Source organism: Sinohyriopsis cumingii, chromosome 9 (genome assembly GCF_028554795.1).
Source record: "Sinohyriopsis cumingii isolate HCF-2022 chromosome 9, ASM2855479v2, whole genome shotgun sequence".
Classification (NCBI taxonomy): domain Eukaryota; kingdom Metazoa; phylum Mollusca; class Bivalvia; order Unionida; family Unionidae; genus Sinohyriopsis; species Sinohyriopsis cumingii.
The window spans coordinates 3,505,985-3,511,274 of record NC_142969.1 but is presented as its reverse complement, the minus strand read 5'-3'; the positions used below and the strand labels follow the sequence as shown (position 1 = coordinate 3,511,274).

General features: G+C 35.1%; 1 long non-coding RNA gene across 1 annotated transcript; it reads right to left on the bottom strand.

The window, feature by feature from the left end:
* Positions 1-788: 788 nt before the first annotated feature.
* Positions 789-4,630, bottom strand: LOC149791186 (uncharacterized). Its single transcript, XR_016423159.1, has 4 exons — positions 4,521-4,630; positions 2,033-2,118; positions 1,265-1,365; positions 789-905 (listed from the first exon to the last, which is right to left on the bottom strand). It is a non-coding gene; the product is annotated as an uncharacterized LOC149791186 (long non-coding RNA).
* Between the last annotated feature and the right edge of the window lie 660 nt (positions 4,631-5,290).

Below are 5,290 nucleotides of genomic sequence, written 5' to 3'. Positions count from 1 at the left end.
CAAACACATGCAATTTAAAGATTGTATTTAATCTTATATTTAAGCGACCTGTTATTGCAAATAATAAAGAACGAATAACGAATTCGTACTGTATGTAACCCCGGATGATGCTGATGTGACAAATTTTACTAGACGGCTGACAGTTATAAGATTAAATGGACAACTTAAAGCAATTAGCACTCACAACTTCTTGGACTCTGTTTAGAATGTTCTGTCATTGAAATAATCATCTTAGTACTTAACATATTATTTACAGTACATGTTTATTTACTGCATATATAATATAATATAATGTAATATAACATAATATAATACGGTACAGTACAGTACAGTACAGCACAGCACATTTCAGTACTGTACTGTACTATACTGACCTGTACTGTACTGTACTGTACTGTGCTGTGCTGTGCCGGTATGTGCTGTACTGTATTGTACTGTACTGTACAAGACCGTACAGTACTGTTCAGTACTGTACTGTCTTGTACAGTACAAAACAGTACAAGACAGTACGAGACAAGACAGCACAAGACAAGGCAAGACAATACAAGACCAGAGAGTACAAGACAGGAGAGTACAAGATAAGAAAATACATCACAAAACAGTACAAGACAGGACAGTACAAGACAGTACAAGACAAGATAGTTCAAGACAGTACAAGACAAGACAGAACAAGATAAGAAAAGACAGTACAAGACAGTACAAGACAAGACAAGACAAGACAAGACAACACAAGACAAGACAATATAATATAATATATTACCTGCTGTGTTGTCGTCATTGTAGTCGTATTCATCAGTTTGATTGTTGACGTTATTCAACACGGGACAATGTGGACTTTCTACTTCAGGATAGTCGACGTTGAGAGTAAGATTATCAGGTGTGCAAAATTCTTCCACCCCAAAACACTAAAACAAGAGACGTATTCTTTTTGTTTTTATTCCGGTCATTATGTTAGAAACAAAGAGTCAAACAGGGTTATGAAATGCTTATCAGATCATGCTGTATACACAAATTAGCAAAAATGGTATAGTTGGTAGCCTAGCATGGGTATGATGGGACAAGGGTACGATAGGATATAAAGGACTGATCCCAGTGTAACATTTTTTTTTAATCTGGGCCAGATATGCCTCCTCTGGTAAAATACGTTTTTGCTAAAATAATTAACACGCACACAGTATCACAGGTTCTCCTCGAGTTGTGACAGTAAATCAAACAATTGTATTCACCTTCTTGTACAAAAATACCACAAAATATTGTTACTTACAACTTCATCTCCGTTAGTGTGTGTATTTGGACGAGAGCAATGTGCACAGTAAATATCTTCTCTATCTCCTATTTCCATCAATCGGTCATATACCAGGCATCCTGTAACAATAAAGTGATCAGGATGGCAATGATGATGATGATGATGATGATGATGATGATGATGATGATGATGATAATGATGATGGCTATTGCGTTTGCAATAATTCTGATAGATGTGGTGATTCAGATGGTAGCTATGATAACAAACATCAACATCCTCATCATCCTCATTAGCGATTGATTAAATCGTATTGGCATTTAGTATTCTTTATATTATTAGTAACACCTGGAGCAGTAGCGGCGGGAGACTCCGAAACAATAGCAGTGGATTGTTTGGCAGTAGAACAGCTAACGCTGTCTTCATTAAATACAATTAGAAGCGTGCGTCATTTGAAATTGTAATGTAGCTTTAACCATTTTTCAGTTATATCGTCACGATATATGCTGTCTGGTAGTTTACAGTGATGAATCATACAACAAACATGTATAATAGTGTTCCACCGGGTCACATTATCCTGATACCCTGCCGAACAATCATAATACTAAATTCATAACTCTGAGACCCTAGAAAGGTAGCTGCATACGCCAATTTTAGGTCCTTGCTATGACTCAGCGGGAGTTTGAAGCCGCGACCACGCGCATCTGAGTCCGACACTCTAACAACTTCGGCCACCGGAAAAGAAATTAAGGGTTTTAAACAGCTGTCAAGGTGAAATATTTGAAATACCTTTCTTGCACGAGCATTCCGTGTTATTGGTACTGTTGCACCATCTGTTGTTGCTTCCAACACAAAATTCACCACATTCGCATCCGCTGAAGGAGAGGAAATTGTATGTAAAACGTTGAATTATACGACGAGTGTATGCCATATTCTATAGCTAATGGAGATCATACTTATCAATAACCAGACTACGTCATATATTATGTAGTTGGTAATCGATCTAACTATATATCATGCATCAATATATATATATATATATATATATATATATATATATATATATATATATATATATATATATATATATAGGTAATACTATAACACAGGTTTTAAATATTTTTATTTGTACTTTACGGAGGTTCGAACCGAGGACTACGGTTAAACGACACCCATCGCCTTGCCAGCTGCACCAGCCTATATTCCATCGCCATAAAAAACACATCACCTACAAATTATGCTCCTTTGTCTGTGGTATAAGCACTTGTGCATAGCAGACACAGCCGCCTGATGACCTAGTAATTAATTATCATACACATTCTGTCCGGAATCCAATGAACGAAAACAATGTATATGGGCTTCATTGTGGAGAATTACAAATATTCACCAAAGAGAACGGAAAGTGTTATCACTGGATTCCACAGAGAAATGATTGTTAATACCAGGCAGAATGAATATTTGATACAAAAAGATCAAGAGATTCGAACTAAGGTCCGCAGGTAAACAGTACTAGGTCGTAAAGCGAGTGTGTCTGCTTCCCACGATTTCATATTACACCGACTGACTAGCATTATTATGGTGATGTGTGATAAGTCGGGATGGAATATGGTCTGGTGCATTCACACACGGCAATGGGTGCCGTTTACTGCCGGATTTCAGTTCGAACCACCGCAGAGTAAGATTTAAAAGTTGTCTAACCTGTATACTTGTATTAGTTGTATCAAACATTATCTCTGACAGATATTATCAAGTATTCTTCTGTAGAATCCAGGATAAATAAGTTTCGTTCTGTTGCTTTATGTTTTTAATTCTCTTTCTCTGTCTCTCACTCTCTCGGTATATATATATATATATATATATATATATATATATATATATATATATATATATATATATATATATATATATATATGAACTAGTTTTTGGGTTGGAATACTGCACGATCATGGGAGTGCAGTATATTCGTCCGACAAAACGAATTCACATTTTCCCATTCAAATGCAGTAACCCTTTTATTATATGCTCATTTTGTATTCTACCTTAGGCTTAATTCTATAAACAAAATATACTACACGAAACAACATAAATGAATGTATACCGTATTCCAAACTAAATACACAAGCGCATATTCATAATTACACAACACCAACTGTATGACTAAGCACATAACTCAATACATTTGAACTTAGTCTCGTCCTCGACATAACTTTCGAAAGAAAATGGTGTGTCTAGTTATAATTGAAATGTGGAGTCATTTTGTGAATGAATATGCATTGCAGCAACTTTTCCATTTGATCTGGAATGAATAGCTTTTGGTATTGTTTTCGATTCTACGAAATTTAGTGATTATGGACTGGATTTGTATGTGACAATTCCAAATGAAATACATGGGATTGAATAAGCTAGCGAGAAGCGTGTTGACATCTATAAATGTGTTTTTGTTTCTGTCATTGAATGTTTGAAATCATAATGTGGGAAAATTATCAAGACTTTCAATTGCAATTATCAAAAGGACGCTATGGAATTTAATGCTGATTTCATTTTAAGATCAGTAAGGAGGATGTATATGCACACAGTACAATTTCGAAATGTGTTATCAAGATTCAGAACCTGTAGCATGGGTCATGTAATTCGGATTTGCAAAGCTTAGAAAGTACATTTTGAGGAAGTTCAGGATGTAAAACTGTAATTATATTTTTTTTGCCATTCTAATCACCAGCTAAAGAAGACAGTATATGACTTGTCACTTTTATGTTATTTGTAAGGACATTTTCTTGCGTCTGTTGAATACTGTAGCTAGCCTAAATCCGACACATTGTTTCAACGCGTAATGTGCCAAAGCAGCTGATATGTGGCAGTCCACGAAACATCTGTTTTAGTTCATTCAGAAACAAATTTAAACAACCACAACGTAAAGCGCCTCTTACGCGAGTGTACATGATTTGTTTACAAACCAAAAATGCTACCGTCTGCGTCCAGTGCTTGTTTACAATAGAAAGTAGTTCCTTTATGCACGTTAATGCTATTTGCGTATTGGCGTGCGGGTTCAGTATCGGCTAATACTGCACGATTCTGGCAATGTAAAGTTAATGGAATAAAATTGAGCATATAATAAATGTATATATATATATATATATATATATATATATATATATATATATATATAATATCAGTTAATGTAACTGATGATCAGAAAAGACTGAAGATATGTTGCGGTAAAGAAAAAGAGTGTGACCTGAACATGAAAAAGAACTGAAGACACTAGAAAACAGTATACCTTTGTGGACAAATCAATAGTACATCCTTTACGACGAGAACCAACGAAATCACTGCGGTCAAGCCAAAGAATTTCATTTTCTGAAAAACATACAGTGAGCGATGATGAACTTAGTAGATCGTACATTTCAACATTTCAGATAACTTCAGTAGCACAAACACTTATAGGAAATAAGAGAGAGGCCCAGAAAGAAAAGAATAAAATATGTACTTACCTTGATCTTTGATGATCAATCTCGGTGGTGCAAACTGTTCGACAGCTGACTTTAAACTCTCAATCTAGGATCGAACCTTTATATGGATAGATGATAAAGGTCGTTGTACACCTTTCTTTGTAAATAGTTTGTCAATGAACTTTACACAATATTCTCGCATTGCCACATATATTGTTTTCATTTCGAAAGGGAACATCTTTTGTAACTAAAAGCCTATTTGGTCATTTTTGAATATAAACAAAATCAATCATTCACACTTAACCCTATCTCTAACCTTAACTAAACTGCGACAAATTGGTGTCGAAAGTGCCAGATAATCCGGGAGCATTGGCACATCGTTGATCATTGTTGCTTTATCAAACGTAGAATATATCTTAGTAAATATTGCTGGCAATTCAATTACAGAATGATACTATTTTAAAGTATCTGCAGACTTTTCGGAGCGTTCGTGTTGGTTACCATAAACGCGAAGACAATTCAAGTGGAATTTTTTTAAACAATTCGAATTAGTGCTTTCAAAAATAGCTGAGGTGAAAAACTCAGTCGAGAACCCAAA